General features: G+C 38.4%; 1 long non-coding RNA gene across 2 annotated transcripts in view; it reads right to left on the bottom strand.

Annotated features, from left to right (window-relative positions):
- Nucleotides 1-18,082, bottom strand: part of LOC106506475 — a 107,252-nt gene that overhangs the window by 65,847 nt on the left and 23,323 nt on the right. Inside the window, exons 1-2 of one of the 2 annotated variants that reach the window (XR_002339540.1) lie at nt 3,530-6,476; nt 2,717-2,846 (exon numbers count right to left, since the gene is read on the bottom strand). This is a non-coding gene — a long non-coding RNA (uncharacterized LOC106506475). Of the gene's footprint in view, nt 1-2,716; nt 2,847-3,529; nt 6,477-18,082 lie in introns of those variants that run through there. The other variant, XR_002339541.1, reaches the window with a different exon arrangement.

Below are 18,082 nucleotides of genomic sequence, written 5' to 3' on the forward strand. Positions count from 1 at the left end.
CTAATAACTTCCCTTTCTTTCCACCTACCACTAATTTAATGGATATTTGGTCTTTTTTTAAAGTACATTAAAAACCAGTGCTTCAGCTAACCAAACCATGGTACTAAATAAAATTTCCTTCTGACAATGCAGCAGCAACCCGGTTGCCAAAATAAAAACTACATTTCATCTCTCGGTTGGTATGAGGATGGACCCAAAAAATTAAACATAATGGAATATAGATATCCCGAAGATATAAAGTCAGTTGAAGCCAACCAAAACGTTACCTCTCTTTCATACGGAAACTCTGAAAATCTATGAATGCCCTGTAACTTTATGGCCTCTCCTGGCTTAGATATCCAAACTCCTATAAAAGGAATTCTAGCCCAAGACTTAAGCTTCAGTTTCTTTCTAGGGATATTCTCAACCTGTAAGAAAGCACATGCACCATGGGTGGCTCAGGCATCTCTGTTAGGACACCATAGCAGCACATTCCAACCAGCCTCTATCACATACCTATAGCGGTGCATTCAAACCAAGTCAAGCAACCTGTTTTCTTTTTTTTTTTTTTTTTCTTCTCCAAGTTTTACTGAGATATCATTGATAAATATCATTGTATGAGTTTAAGGTATACAGCATAATGATCTGACTTATGTACATAATGAAGTGATTATCACGAAACCTTTAGTGAATATTCACTGTCTCCTATAGATGCGAAATTAAATAAATATAAAAAAAAATGTTTCCCTGTGATGAGAACCCTTAGAATTTACTCTCGTAACAACTTTCCTATATAGCATGTAGCAGTGCTAATTAGAGATATCATGGTGTACATTACACCCTTAGTACTATGTGTCTTGTCACTGGAAGTTTTACCTTCTAATTGCCTTCATCCAATTCTTCCACACCCCACAACCCCAGCCTCTAGTAACCACAAATCTGATCTCTTTTCTGTAAGTCTGTTTGTTTTGTTTTTGAAGTGTAATTGACCTACAATACTATGTTAGTTTCTGTTAAACAATATTCTGATTCCATATTTCTATAAATTTCAAAACGATCTCCATAATAACTCTATTTACCACTGTCACCATAGAGAGTTATTATTATATGATTGACTATATTCTCTATGCTGTATAGTTCATACTTGTGAATCAGTTATCTTGCAACTCGAAGTTTATACCTCTTAATCTCCCTCACCTATTTCTTTCTTTTCCCTACCCTCCCCTCCAGCAGCCACCTGTTTGTTTGCTACAACCCTGTTTCTGTTTTGTTATGTTTATTCATTCCTCCTGTTTTTTAGATTCCACATTAACCTGTTTTCTTCATATCAGCAACCAGATCAGAGAAATATTTGTGTAGAAAGATTCACAAGTTGGTTTGGCAATATGCCAAAGTGAATGGGGTTTAAAGACATGTGCACAATGGGATGCTCTATGAGGATCGCGGATCAAATTAAAATTACCTTTTTTATATTTAAAAATAAGTCCTCCCATCTGACAAGAGTTCATGGAAACTATGTGGATGTGGATGTGGATGCACTGTTGTCAGGGTGTGGAAGATTCCAGTCTTTTGGGAAGTAATTTATACCCCTGTACCAAGAATTTGAAAATGTTCCTACTCTTAGACATAGCTTCTGGGACATAACCATATTTACGGAAAAATCTTAATGCATTAAGAGGACCATACTATGATTGTTTATGGCAATAAAAAACATGGTATAATCCAGAAGTTCAACAATTAGGTAATAGTTTATTAAAAGTTATTGTACCTCTACATATTAGTATAAAATAACTCCATTAGGTAGAACCTAACAAAGGGTTTATAAACCTTTGGAAAATCCTTAGTTTACATTATTAAAGGAATAAACCAAAATAAAAAATTGAATAGTTGGATTTGAAATCACAACCATTTTAAAAATGCGTAGGAAAAAATTGGCAGGAAATACACCAAAAAATTCCCAATGATTGTCTTTGAGTGAAATAAATTGACTACATTTATGTTATTTTACTTTCTAATATTTTCCATGTTTTCTCTAGTGATATTCAGGAAATAAAAGTAAGTGCATTGAATTCAATAAATGAGAATGGCCCTCTTAGACATGGTGTTAGATATTCATAGATCCACAGACAGCCAACATAAGCCAACACAAAATCCAAAAAGATGTCAGTGAGCTAGAAAGCTGAGGGAGGCACAGTGATATAAAACAGAAAAGTTAGATTCCCAGAACTTATGAGTAACAAGAAAATAAATGCAGAGGGAAAAAATGCTATTAGAAATGCATCTGCTTTTCTGAATAATTTGTGTGATAGATAAATTCAAGGTGTCTCTGCTAATGAAACTTAATTTAACGAAATGACTAATTAATTCAACAAGTCTTAAAAAAAAATCTTTAGTACGAATCTGCTGAGTACCGGATACTTGTCCATGTGTCTGGAACACAAAGATAAATATGACATGGTCCCTGCCTTCAAGAAGCTTAGCCAAATATGGTTCAGGATGATGGCTTTTACTATAGCTGGATTTAGTGAAATACAGGTATCTTCCAAAAATTGCCCAAAGATAAGAAATTTTAAAATATTTTATTTGAACTGGTGATAAGGAAGAAAGATTAAATTCCAAGAAACTGAATGATGAAAGAGATTAAAATTTGGAATCAGAAAGTTAAAAGTTCAATAATTCATGGTAAGCTCCCCCAGCTGCTAACGTCAAGATAGGCAGGAGGAAGCAGTTAGCTTACCAGAAGTGAGTCAGCTGGTTTTGACCATTCGTTGAAGGCCTATTGCTCCCAGACACAGTGTAAAGAAAGTCCCCGTGGAACAGGGCACAAAAAATAGAATGTCAGATCTCTTCCGCAAGAAGCTTCCACACTGATTTGGGGGAAAAAAAACACAAGAGAAATAGTTAAAGAAAACTGCTAAATTCGTGTGTCAAAGAAATCCAAATGGAAAAAATCAGCCATAGGAGTAAAGAGGGCACCACATAGAACAGGGATCCTAATCCAGGATATGAATCTTAGAACATTCGCCCAAAAGAGGTATTTGAAGCTGCATTCTAAAGGTAATGAAGGGAGTTCCCATTGTGGCTCAGCAGGTTAAAAACCCGACATAGTGCCCATGAGGATGCAGGTTCAATCCCTGACCTCACTCAGCGGGTTAACGATCCGGTGCTGCCACAAGCTGCAGTGTAGGTCGCAGATGCAGCTCCAATTCTATGTTGCTGTGGCTGTGGCTGTGGCTGCTTTAAATTCCACAATTAATTTGGCTCATTAGACTGTAAACTTCTTGAAAGCAGAGATCATGTTTTTATTCATTTCTATGTGAACATAATATTAAATTAATATTTTTGAATGAATGGTTGAATATATGAATGAATACAGTAAGCTTTAAAAAATCACAGTAGGCATTTCTGCCTATAAATAAGATGATACAGTTTTAAGGGAGATTACTTCAATTTTATGAAAGAAGGGAGGAGAAATAGGCAACAGCTAATGTTCACTGAGCATTCCCCATGTGCCAGGCACTTTACATGCAGTGCATTACTTCATACTCACAACCAGTCTATTACGTAGACAGTATCCCAAATCAGGGAACCGAGGCCCATGATCTCTCAGAGATGCTAAGAAGCAGAGCTGGAATCCGGCTTTGTGAAATGACATAGTGATTCTTCTTGGCAGATGCCTAAATGTACATGAGCAAACAGTGTACAGACCAACACAGTTTCAAATTTCTGAACACATTTCCAGCTTTTGACCTATTCTAATGATGCAGAAATGGCATGTGATTTAATTAAGATATTTACCTCACTACAAGATTAGACCTCTTAACAGTAATCAGACAGGTGGATCAACATCTGGTGTTTCTGGAAAATAATTTCTATTGCTTTGTCTCTTCTCAGATAAGGTTTTATTGGAAATGTAATAGAAAATAAATCCCACTTCACTTTATTTTAAAATAGGAAATATAGTTGCTTTATAATTGAGGAGAAATTGTTCACCAGCCATTGTTTCTCTGTTCACATTTAAAGGAAACCTTTTCCTTTCATCCTTTCAGTTTGAAAAGAAATGTCTCCACTCTTCCTGAGGCCATTTGTTATCTAGAACAGCAGGATTATGTGTCAGTAGAAATGAGAAATTAATAAACTGAAGAGCGTTTCTCACATTCATGTGTTAAAAACTGTGATCGACCTTAAAAGGCTGTTCTTGATAACCTTGGAACTATAAGAGATCTAGCCACTCAAAAACAATACATTTGTTTAAAAAGTAAAATTGAGGACACTTTAGGTAATATTACCTTCTACTCAAGGATAACTAAGAGACTTCATGAAAAAAAAAAGAAAAATTTAGCCCATCCATCCCAAGGGAGAAAATGAGAATCCATCTTATCAGCATTCAGAAATATTGATACCAACAAGTTAAGCACATTAATTGTTGTATGATTCTTCGGGAAACCAGAAACTGGATCTTTTGAGAGGCTCTGTGTTTGGCTATAACCAAAGCCAATTTACTCCAGCAACAACTTGCAATATATTGCCAACTGGAAACACAGCTGAGTTCCTCTGTCCTTAAAACACTTTTAATTTTGTAACGTCAACCACAAAACTCAAATAATCTTTACCCGTTTTCCATTCTACCTTCTTTTTATATTAGTTCTCTTATTACTTGAAGACTTTGAATTCTCTATTAGAATTTTAGGCTCAAACTCAGCAACTACTCTCTCTAAAATATTTATTCATTCATTAATGAGTTAGCTCATATTTTTAAAATATCAAGATTTTTATGTCTTTCTGATCTATTCCTCCTTCTTTGTTTCCATGTACAACTCTATCATAAACAGCATCATTTATTTTTAATTGGCATCAAAGATTCAATATTCTAACTGGGAGCTTTGCATTAGTCTTAGACTGTGTGCTGGGGAGACTCAACAAAGCCTTTGTGACAGTCTCAGAACTGCTCTGGAAGTAAGAAAATAGCATTATCTAGACATTTCCTTGAGTTATCTTTAGGACTAGCTTACTGACCTCTTGCAGAAAAACTTACCCTCTGAATATCCTGAATTACCTGGAAGAGTAATTTTAGGGGTGGAAGAGTCTTTCTAATTCATTAGATGTAAGATTGGGGCTTCTCCATAGGCCAGCCTAGGATGGCTGCTCTGAAAAAGATAAAGGCCTTCCTTGGGCAAGGCTACCCAGAGGGAACACTGAAGTCCCCACTGTTGGGGACAGGGGCTGTCACCTTATATAATAACGTAAATTCTATTTCTTTCCATTTTCACTCCCTACCCCTCTCATCACTACACATGCTGCCTTACTCTTCATTTCAAAGAGAAAGAAAAAGGGGAAGTGAACATGACAGAACAGTTCAAAGATTGCACAATCAAGGGCAGAACTCAAACCATAAAACAAGTTGCTACAGTAAAACCACCAAACCCCAAGTGGATGAAAACACCACCAAGAGAGGCAAAGTGTTCTGCCTAAATTTGGTTCACTGAAAGCAAAGTATTTTTGGAAGGGAGGTCAGGCCATAAGGTGATCCCCCATCAGGGTCTCAGTGGTTGTACATGCTTAATACAAAATAAAATACTAATAAAAGAGGCTCAGGCAAAGCTACTGCCATCAGCAGTTCATATATGTAAAGCTCTTTGCCCAGCATTCAGCCCAGATTTTTCCTTTTCCCACCAGGAAGCATCATATGTATATGTGTTGTGCACACATGGTGTTCTTCTCTTCCCTTTTTCCTTCCTTAAGTTACTACTTTGCACAAAGACAAGGTTTTTAGCCATCATTCTTTCATTGCAATACAATGGTTTACAATAAATGCTTATTGAATTCAAAGTTCTAAATGGAGGCTGTACTATTAATATAGGTCTCTCTTTGGTTTGTTTGTTTGTTTTTTGTTTTGTTTTGTTTTTTTGTTTTTGTTTTTTTGGTCTCACCCATAGCATGCAGCCAGGAATCAAACCAGCACCACAACAGTGGCCCAAGCCACAGCAGTGGCAATGCCAGGCCCTTAACCACTGAGCCACCAGGGAACTCCCCAAACAGGTCTTTTAATTGCAAATACACCAATGGGAAGGTCTGTTTCTACATATGCAGGACTACCACACAGGAATTTCCTGCAGCAAATTGATCACTGGGGTGTCACTTACTAAGCATAATGTTTTGTATGTAGCAATCTAGCACTATATGTCAACAATTTGAATAATAGCCTTCAAATTTACTATTTTATGAGGTTATATTTAACTGTCACAGCCTTTCCTTCTTATTTTAATAACAAAAAATAAGAGGAGCAAAGGGGGATTTAGTCATTATGCCTCTTCTACATAACACAAAAAAATTAATTTAGATACACATGAATGTGACACTTTTCATATTTAAAAACTCTAGTTATAGTTTCTATTATAATGCCAAATGACAGCAGAAGGCTTTCCTTTAATATTTTATTTTATTTTATTTTTATTTTATTTTATTTTATTTGCTTTTTTAGGGCTGCACCTGTGGCATATGGAAGTTCCCAGGCCAGAAGCCAAATTGGAGCCACAGCTGCCAGCCTATGCCAAAACCACAGCAACACCAAATCTGAGCTGTGTCTGCAACCTACACCACAGCTCAAGGCAATGCCAGATCCTTAACCCACTGTGAAAGGCCAGGGATTGAACCCACATCCTCATGGATACTATTCAGGCTCATTACCCCTGAGCCACATGGAAATTTCCACCTTTAATTTTTTAACCCAACCAGATTGAGAGAAAACTAAATGTAATTTCCATAGGCTCTTCAGTCAGTAATCTTCATGGCTACTAAATTTTCTCTCAATTCATTTCCCTGCACACAAAACAGAAATTAAGAAAAAAAAAGAAATTAAGGAAGTTGCATAGGACGTACTGTACAGCACAGGGAACTATATTCAATCTCTTGCAATAGAACATGATGTAAGATAGTATGAGAAAAAGAATGCATATATATGTATGAGTGGGTCACTATGCTGTACAGCAGAAATGGACACAACACTGTCAATCAACTATACTTTAAAAAAAGAAATTTCAAAATTAAAAAAAGAAATTAAGGAAGTTGGAAATTTCTCTCAAGTCAAAAATATCATACCTACAGTTCTCTGGTCATCTAGGTAAAGTACAAGAAGAAAGGGGAAACATTTCCACATACGAGCTTCCGTCCCTACTTCCCTTTGCATGTGAAAAAATTCTCTGAATAGAGCAGTAACAATAAAAGCAATCTGGAATCCTAGCTCTGTTCAAAACTTTATACACACTATCTCCTCTTACCTTCCACAACAGCCTTATGAGACCAGTATTGCTGCTCATGTTTGTACAGTTAACTTTTCCTTCTTACGGGAAAAGAGAAAAGGGAGACCTCTCCAATGTCTCACACCATAAGAGAAGAGAGAGGACTGGAACCCTTGACAATTTCGTGGAAAATGAGGCTGAAAAAATAATTTTTTTTGGTCTTTTTTGTCTTTTTAGGGCCGCACCCAAGGCATATGGAATTTCCCAGCCTAGGGGTCCATTCAGAACTGTCGCTGCCGGCCTACACCACAGCCACAGCAATGCCAGATCCAAGCTGCATCTGCAACCTACACCACAGCTCATGGCAACGCCAGATCCTTAACCCACTGAGCAAGGCCAGGGATTGAACCCAAAACCTCATGGTTCCTAGTCGGATTTGTTTCCGATGCACCATAACAGGAACTCCTGAAAAAATAAATTTACAAGGAACAATGGATGATAAGATACAATTCCTTTCTCTCATCTCAGTTGAAGATATTGGCTCCTTTTCTCAAACTGAACAGAAAGAAGTTCTCCATGTGAGGGTAAAAGGAGCCCAGGTTTTCACTGACTAGCTAACTGTGTGGCTGTGGGCAAGAGCCACAGCCTTCCTGGGTCTCCGCGTCCTTATCTCTGAAACAGAAATGAGAAAGACTAGTCTCTCCAGGTGCTTGAAAGAGTTAAGTGAGATAACCTATGAAAGCCCCTCGTTTGTAGTAGTCATTCAAGAAACAAACTTATGCTACATCCTCAATGGAAGAGATAGAGCCCCTGCATTCAGGAACTAGAGTTCAGAAGCCTTGGAATAACTCAGTTACTGGCCTCTGTCAGCACCAGAAAGGAATCAGACCTGGAACCCACTCTCTCCCACTCTGAACCACCCCAGGAACACTTGCCTCAAACTGGCTCTTAGGAACGAGTCACCTGATCCCATGGAGGCCTCCATCCTTTACCCATAAGTATATCTATGAAGCACACTTTGTTATTTAAAACAGGGTGCACCAAAAATTCAGTGTCAGAATAGCTCTGTATTCCAAGGGCTATGGTCTGGACCCTCTCCCTTAAAACCCCTTCACCCTAACCCTTGCTAGGCCTGAGCCCATATCACAAAGCTATATGCAATGATGTGGAAGCCATCTCCTCTAATATAAACCTATGAGGTAGGTACAAGCAGGAAGGCAAAATGGGGAATGATTCAGTTTATATCAAATCCTTGTATTGCTGAACAAAGCCTATAGAATCAGTTTCATAATTTTTTTTTAAAGCAAAAAAAAATTTTAACTGAAAATTTCCATGAAGCCTCTCTCAGCAAGATTCATTCATTAATCTGTTATGTATACCTCCGTATCTAACCATTCCTCTCTTTATGCCTTGGTTCTAAAAATCCCTCTAAATACCTCTAAATAATATACTTTAATTCTGTATGAGAGTTCCTTTTCAAATATCCAAATCCAATGTCCTTACGACACATGATTTAAAATAATGATTAGAAATATTTCCAATTCTTTGCTTCACATTCTACAGAGAGATGTTACAGGAACCCAAACATGAAGGCCTTTTGGGATACACTAGCATAAGGAAGGTAAACAACCAGAAACACCATGAACCCTCTTGTTCGGTGTGTATAGTACCAAGCATTAATCCACAGGGAAGATATTTAGAAATGCCACTGATGACATAACACTCATAAGGAGAAAATGTAATGGTGGACTAAAGGAGGAAAATCTGACATTTCTAAGTGGTTGTTTTTGTATGTGTAAATACAAGTGATTTCTCCCTCTTTTTGTTCTCTTATTCTCTATTGTCAGTTTTTTAGGTTTTTGTTTTTTGGTTTTTGTCTCTTTTTGTCTTTTTTAGGGCTGCAACTGCAGCATATGGAGTTCCCAGGCTAGGGGTCCAGTTGGAGCTGTAGCTGCCGGCCTACACCACAGCCACAGCAATGCCAGATCCTTAACCCACAGAGCAAGGCCAGGTATCAAACCTGCATCCTCATGGATGCTAGCTGGGTTCGTTAACCGCTGAGACACGATGGGAACTCCAACATATCGATTTTAAAATAAAGAAAAATCCATATTACATAAAATCTAAGTATGATCCATTTTTATTTACTTTTTTTTGGTCAGCTTCAGTGATGCACAATTTGCATTTTTCAAAAATTACCGATTTTAAGTACACAATTTGGTAAGCTTTGACAAATGGATCCAGATGTGTGACCACCATCACAACCACGACAAAGAACATTTCCATTATCACAAGTTCTCTCATACATTTTTGTAAAACCTCTTCACCCTAGTCCCTGGCTTTGGCGACTGCTGATTTGCTTTCTATCACTATGGTTTTGCCTTTTCTAGAATTTCATATAGTGGAAATTATACAACATGAAGACTCCTGCACCTGGCTCTTTCACCTTTTAGATGTATTCATAATATTGTATGTATCCATAGTTTATTCGTTTTATTGTTGAATACTAGTTCATTATATGTATACACCACTCTATGTTTATCTATTCACTGTTTATGAAACAACATTTGGGTTGTTTCCAGTTTGGGGCTACTATGACTATTTGGATGCAAGTTTTTATGTTTTCATTTCTCTTTGTTTAGTACCCAGAAGTGGAATTAGTGAGATATACGCTAGGCATGTGTTTAACTTTTTAGGAAGGTAGCAAACTGTTTTCCAAAGTAGCTACATATTTTTGCATTCCTACAAGTAATGCATGAGCGCTCCAGTTGTTCTGCCAATCTTTTAAATTTAGCTATTCTAGTTGGTATGTAGTGGTATCACATCGTGGTTTTAATTTGCATTTTCTTATGACTGATTGTAAGAATAAGATGTCATTGGTATCTGATATGCTAATAAGAAAGAAAAAAAGTTGTGATTACACAATGATACAGTGCTTTATCCCTTAAAAATTGTATTTCATTGTCTCCCTAAAAAGCCTTCTTAGGAGTTCCTGTTGTGGCTTAGCGGATTAAGAACCTGACTAGTATCTTGAAAATGTGGGTTCGATCCCTGGGCTCGATCCTGGGCCAGCTCATTGCCATGAGCTATGACGTAGGTCACAGATGTGGTTCAGAACCGGTGTTGCTGTGGCTATGGCATGGGCCAGCAGTGGCAACCCCAATTTGACCCCTAGTCCAGGAACTTCCACATGCCATAGGAGCAGCCCTTAAAAGAAAACAAATAAATAAAAAGCCCTCTAAAAGCAGAATGTAAATATTCTGACCAAGTGTATATGCATATGTTACATATATATATTATACGTGCGTGTGCATGCAAGGTGATGTAGATGTTAATTAAGTAGATGGGAGGAATTCTTTCAAAATGTATACATATATCAAATCATCATGATGTACATTTTAAATCTCTTATAATTTTGTCAATTATACTCCAATAAAGCTGAAGTTTTTTTAATTTGATCAATTTTTTAAAAAGGTTTTTTGAAAAGTTCTTTAATTTATTATTTAGGCATAGTCTTTTTATCATTAATACCTTGCATACATTTTATATATATATATACAAAATTAATTGGTGAAGAAAACCCTAAAACTTCTTCAAATTTAGAGTCCAGCTCTTCCCAATTACCTTTCGGCTCAGTTATTGATGTTAGTGTTTTCCATATTGATGTTACTTTTGTGTCAACCATGGTATTGGAATGGCAGCTTTTTGTTTTGAAGTCTGCACCATTGTTGCTTCTGAGATTTTTTTCTCCAAGCCACTGACAACATTCTACAGATTTTGATGCTGACACTTACTTGATCTGACTAGACTGAACCAGACTGAATTCCTTATCAGAAAAGATGAACCTTCCTTCTTCAAATGTCTTAGAGATTGAAATAGCCAAATGTTTCAGTTTTAAAACCATGTTACCAACAACAACAACCAAGATTGCATATGCCCAGGCAATGACAAATGATTCAGCTGCCCTGAGGTAGTTAAATATCAGCAATTATAAGATACATTCCAGTTTTGGATATGTAAGAATATGTAAAAAGGTGCATCTTGGAAACATGAAATACAGTACCAAACAAGTGTACTCTTTAAAAGTTGTCTTCTTTATCTTAGATCTGCGTATTTCAATACAGAAAACACAAAACAGAAAACCATCATTCTTAAACTGCATCATGCAATTTAGCAACTAATTAATCATAGTCTTAAAATACACTATAATGGTTTGCAAGTTAGCTTTTTCTTCCCAAGTAGACCACAAGTCCCTCTCCTTCAGGAATTTTACCTTTGTTTCCTCTCATATTGTTTACAGCACTGCTACTCAAATTTTACGTAATGATCCACTAGAGTCATGAAATCATTTTTGTGAGTCATGACCAGCACTTTTTTTTTTGGCTGAGCTAACAGCATATAGAAGTTGCTGGGCCAGGGATTGGAACTAAGCCACAGCAGTGACAATGCTGAATCCTTAACCCTCTGCACCACCAAGAGAACTCCATGACCAGCACTTTTTAAACAAAACTGAATAGAATTTAAAATGTAAACGTGCAATACATATTAAAGATAAGGACTGCTTTATAAACTTTTCAAACATTTCAAAAATGCTTGTTTTGGTCAAGTATATATTTGAGCACTGGTTGTGATATCAAATGTATTTCTTAAAGCATGTCATAATAAAAAATGTTTTAAAACATTACTATAACAGCATGAGAAGCATTCAATAATATCAATTAATTGATTTTTACAGACAGAAGCAAATTTTAAATTTCATTAAGTGACCTCAAATTTTGGTCCAGTTCTTTAAAAGTTATTATCATATTGATATATTTTATCTTCTTTCGGTGAAGGCAATATTAGAAAAAACCTTGTACTATTAGTTTACGTGACTGAAATATCATGATTTAACATATTTCTGTTTCTAAGAGGAAGAGTCTCAATTTCTGAGTCACAAATGAGATAATCAGAATTCAGTCATTTGGACTGGACCAAGACTTTTGAGTTATGGGTGGTTAATTATTTAGCACCCTTTCAAACAGAGATTCTTTAAACAATTATTCAACCATTATTTGAAAGAAAGCTCTCTCTTCAATTCTTCAATCAGTAAGTCTGGCCCCAAATCTGCAAACTCAAACCTGATCCAAAACTGCAAAAAGCCTGATCCATCTCCCTTGAAAGCAGATTCAAGACTACTTATCTGCAGTTTTTCAAATGCACCATTTGATCGGACCTTACATCTCACGCACACAAAATAGCTATTATCTCCTTACCTCCTGCTTCCAACTAAATTTGATAGTCTTCCAGGAAGAATTCTAGTACATACAATTTCTTCCATCTCTTACTTCTCTGGTAATGTCCAACTCCCTGACAAACTGAATTGCTTCAGAGCTTTCTGGCTAACTTACCTCTTACTCCCCTTAGTCTAGCTCTGGCTATAACAGGAAAGCCTCTACCCTGGGGTCAGATCTGAGTGCCTATCCTAGTCATGTCACATAATAAATGATCTTTGGTATTTTATGTAGATGCACTGGGCTCCAATTTCCTCATCTGTAAACAAAATGAGCTCTCTGAATTTATGTGACCTGATGTTCTTTCTATCTCTCTAATTCTGTAACTTTGATGAATAGTTTTCACATTTGCTCTAAGAAAGAGAGGTTATAAGAAGTGGAAGAATGGGAGTTCCCTTTGTGGCTCAGAGGTAAGGAACCAGACTAGTATCCATGAGGATGTGGGTTCGATCCCTGGCCTTGTTCAGTGGGTTAAGGATCTGGTGTTACCGTGAGCTGTGGGGTGGGTCACAGATGTGGTCTGGATCCTGAGATGCTGTGGCTGTAGTGTAGGCTGCCAGCTGCAGCTCTGATTCAATCTCTAACTTGGAAACATCCACATATGCTATGTGTGCAGCCTAAAAAGACAAAAAGTGGAAGTATAGATGCAAGGCCATGCTCTCCTTTAACCCTTAGAAATTCTACTATAATCAGTTTTGTTTGTTAAACCTGAGGGAGATTTTATTTGAATGAATGATTCCTTGAACAAAATAAATAAATATATTATAGGAAACATATCCTTTTCAAGCATTTTTTGAGTAACCTCTATGTGCCAGACATTGTTCCAGGCCAAGAGTTTTCCTCGTGAACAAGACAGAGAAGACCCCTGCCCTGGTGGCTATTTGAGAGAGTATTTACATTATTTAATTTGTAAACTTGAAAGCACTACACAAGGTAATATCCTAACTCATATTAAATTGATATAATTTTATAAAAAATAAGTTCTTATTTTATCGTTAAAATATTTCTATTAGACCTAGTATTATTCTGGTCCATACAAAGAAAAAGTTGAAAACTAAGGTATAATCAACTGGAAGATAACATTTTATAAAGGAAACTGAATTTCTGTAAACTGCAGCTCACTAAATCAAGTTAACAAAGTTACTACAGCATTTCCTTTCAATTAAGGAAGTGCTGATAGAGATTAAAATCTTGAGAACAGAGTGGAAGAAATAAAAACTTACTGGTATTCTGACTCTTAGTAACAGCTATCGCTTTCACAACACTGTAAACTCCTTGAGGGCAGGAGAGCGCTATCTATTGTATATCAGTTTCTCTCAACAACAGCTACAGTAAGACTTTATTATGTATTAGCTCAATGTGTGAAATATGCCAAGCACTCAATTCTGGGAGTTAATACCCCACTGCCACCACCCCTGTAGAGAGAATGACTACATGATCCTGGTTTACCCAGGACAGTCCCAGTTTAAGTCTATTGTAGGGTAATGGTCCCCTTTTCCACTCTCAGAGGGTCATGTCCTACAAGATAAATCATATGCTTGCCCTAATCATAACCCTCAGTCACATTCATCCTACCTTTTAGCTGCTTTCAAGGTAAGAAATTCTAGAACATTTGGCTCTAAAATCAGTTCCTACAGTTCCCGTCATGGCTCAGTGGTTAACGAACCCGATTGCAACCATGAGGACTCAGATTCTATCTCTGACCTAGATCAGTGGGTTAAGGATCTGGCATTGCGGTGAGCTGTGGTGTAGGTTGCAGACGCAGCTAGGATCTGGCATTCCTGTGGCTGTGGCATAGGCCAGCGGCTACAGCTCCAATTCAACTCCTAGCTGGGAACCTCCATATGCCACTAGTGCGGCCCTAAGAGACAAAAATAAAATAAAATAAAATAAAATAAAATCAATTCCTGATTTTATTTTACTCTATGAGCAAGCAGAATAAGTACAGACCTTGAGAAATGCATTCCTGGAGTTCCTGTGGTGGCACAGCGGAAATGAATCTGACTAGTAACCATGAGGTTTCGGGTTCGATCACTGGCCTCGCTCAGTTGGGTTAAGGGTTCGGCGTTGCTGTGAGCTGTGGTGTAGGTCGAAACACAACTTGGACCTCACGTTGCTGTGGTTGTGGTGTAGGCCAGTAGCTACAGCTCCAATTTGACCCCTAGCCTGGGAACCTCCATATGCTGTGGGTATGGCCCTAGAAAGCAGGAGGAAAAAAAAAAAAAAAGTATAGATATATGCTTTCCTGTTCCACTTTCGTTACAGTGTTGTGGAGAAGTACAACTCTTGGGGGGAAATTTATCTTTGGGAGACTGAGCTAAACCACAAACACACCTTCCCTGTGAAGACCAGGCAAGAAATTTGAATGAAAGGCAAGGTCTCGAGTTTTCACCACAAATACTGACATGATCTGGAGGGAACCTTTCACCTCAATCCTGGCGATCCAACATTTCTATTAGGCGGATATGTCGTGCTGCCTGCTACATCCCGGGATTTAGGAAAATAATTAGATCACATCTGTTAATCACTTTGAGTTCCATAGAAAACAGATGCCAGATAAATTCCTGGCTTTGTTAGAGGAATGTTGCAAAGGCCAGACTGTAGGAATTTCTCACTGGTCATAACTTCAGGGAAATTACCCTAATTTGGACCTCAGCTTCCATGGAACACACATGATAACAATAAACCCAGTAGCACTGTCTGACTCTTACCCATCTGCTCTCACACGAATGCTGTGAGAATAGATGGGGAAGCCACACCTCGGGGAAAATGGTGGTACATAGATAGCATTTACATCAGGGAAATGCCGGGGTAAGCAGCCAAATTTTGAACATAGAGAATAACCTTGACAAGAAATAAAGTCCAAGCAGTCTGCATCATTTGTGTTGATATAAATAAAGTTCAGATCAGGCCACTAATCCATGGGCTTCGGATGTGTAATCCTCCCTCTGATCTGAGCCTGGCAGTGCTAGAAGCAGTCAGGCGGCAGCCCCAGAAATGTACCCGATGCCCTAAGGAGCAGGTCCCAGAAAAGGAAGCGCCACTTTCCTTCTTCCCAAGGTGAAGCTAACTCCTGGCCAGTTTTAGAAGTCTAAAATGAGGTAAAAGAGTTCTGGAGGCATTCATCTGACCCTAGGGAAAGACTGAAGCTAGGTTCCCTACTCAGGTACTCTTGAGAATAAGAAATTTATACATTCATATCAAATGGACATGTTTATGTCACCCTAGACCCATATAAGGTAGGACATATACCCCAAATTTAATTCTGGTAACAGGTTAATATATCTTACCACACATATTCCTTTTTTCCTCTCTATTATTTCGTAGCTACTCTGCTGTCTTAAACAAAAGCAACAAGTCAATGGGCCTCTCTCTATTTTAATTTCCTCATTGGAAAACTGGTGGAGCCATTGAGAGCAGAATGGGGACCACCTTTAGACAACAACGACCCAGAGTATTAGAAAAATCCCATATTTTTTCATGAAGCAAAGGCAGGGCTATTATCTCCCTACCAATCATCCTGGCAAAGTGTGGGGACCAAAGTGAAAGGAATCCAAGGCACCAACATCAAAGGCAAGTCCTGTTGCTACAACAAAGTTCGATTATGGTACAACCAGAGCCTTACCAGGTTCCATAAAACACTTCATTTACTCACAATACTCACGGCAGTTTCTTCCTAGTTTCTTCTCTCCGGTCTTCAACTGGTATTTGGAGTCAAAGTGATTCGCCCACCCCTTGGCCCCAAAAGATTACTCCCATCTGCCCTGCCTGTAGAAAGGACACAGAACCAGAAATGGAGAGCCTGGGATCCAGCACACTCCCAAACAATATACAATTGTGTGGCCTTGGCCCAGGCATTTAACCTCCTGGACCAATTTTCTTCACCTGTGCAAATAAGGAGTTTGGTCTCCGTGAAGTTTAAGATCCCTTCATATTCAAATGTCTCCAGTTCCCCAAAACTCCCCCAACTCTTTCTTTGACATCCCTTCTTTTTTGCCTTCTTACACATGTGCTCAGGTTGCCAAGCTCCTGTATATTTAACCATTTGGCAGAGGCAGAATAGCACAGAGGTAAAAAAGCACAGCTCTGGCACCAAAGAAAGCAGAACTATGGTCCAGGCCTACTACAAACCAGCTGTGTAACTTTGGATAAGTTATCTTGCCTTATCTGTAAAATGGGATTAATTAACAGTATGTACCTCATAGGGTTGTGGTGAGGGTTAAAGGAGATACTGCATGCAAAAGGCTTAGCACGTACTTGTTCAGTTATTCAAGCACCTACTATGTAATGGGTGCAGTGCTGGCCCCTGAGAGTACAGCAGTGAACAAATAAACAAGGTCTCTGCCTCAGCGGAGGTTCTAGTGGGGGGAGGGTGGCTCCATCTGGAGCCAAGATGCTAAACGATGTCACAGGGAAGTTAATTTTGGTGGCAGCATGGCAAGAGAATCATCCTCAAGGAAAGGGGTCAAAGAAAGAGTGGGAACAAGACTCCAAGCAAAATTAGGGAAGAGCTTATGGGAAAACCCTAGAAATGGAAGGAATAGCCATGACCAAAGACCCTGAATGCAGAAGGAGCTAGAGAAGCAAGCATAGGCTCCACACTGCAGGCAGAGTAGGCACAAAAATGCTGGTGGTTGTCACTATTACTGTCCCCACAACTGTAATATTATTTCCAAAGTGGAATCTTTCCACCTAGAGCAACTCCTTCCTCCAGCCCTTCCCCCATTTCTCGTCATGGGTCATGTTATTCTGCTGATCCTATTTTTAAGTCCTCCTTGATATTTTACTCTCCTTAGCCCCTTCTACTCATTTACACTACAGATTTTAAGTACCTACTGTGCTCAAGATACATAACCTAGCATTTTGACTTTTCAGAGTTTCTTCCACCCTGTGTCCTTGTCTCTGTTCCCACAGCTCCTAATCAAGGCCTTATGCTCTTACGCTTGGGTTATAGTAATACTCTCTTAACTAATAGCCTTATTTCTATTATCTATTGAATCAACAATGTCCTGCCTACAGACTAAATGGCACAAAACACTACATTATTCTTGTTTATTACTATTTTAAATAATAGTGGTCTCCTCTTAACCTTCAGATGAGACCAGTTTTCAGAGTCCTTTGAGACACTTCCTGCCTCTCCCTGGGTTGCTTCACAGGAGGAAAGGGGGACTTCTATTCTCTTCAAACTAATTTCCCCATGTCCTCCAAATACACAAGATCCATTGCAGATTCTAACTCAGTGATTCTCAACCTGTGCAGTCCATTGTCATCTCAAAATTTCTTAAAACACTTATGCTTGGGCCCGTCCCTAGTGATGCGAAGAACCTTTGTCATCAGCAATGTTTTTAGGCAACCCAGGTAGTGCACATGTGCAGTCAAAGTTGGGAACCGCTGCTCTATGCACGCTGCCTTGCTGTTTCCCTGACTGGAAATCCCTACTCTCCTTCCCTCTGCCACCCTATCTCCGCTGTCCTTATAGGTTCAGCAATTTGGGTTTTCCCTGTCTACTCCTGACCATCCAAATTTCACCTTTCTCAAGACGCTGAGAATATTAATGGTTTGAATCAATTGTTGAGGTAACCGCATCATAGG

Source organism: Sus scrofa, chromosome 16 (assembly GCF_000003025.6).
Source record: "Sus scrofa isolate TJ Tabasco breed Duroc chromosome 16, Sscrofa11.1, whole genome shotgun sequence".
NCBI lineage: Eukaryota > Metazoa > Chordata > Mammalia > Artiodactyla > Suidae > Sus > Sus scrofa.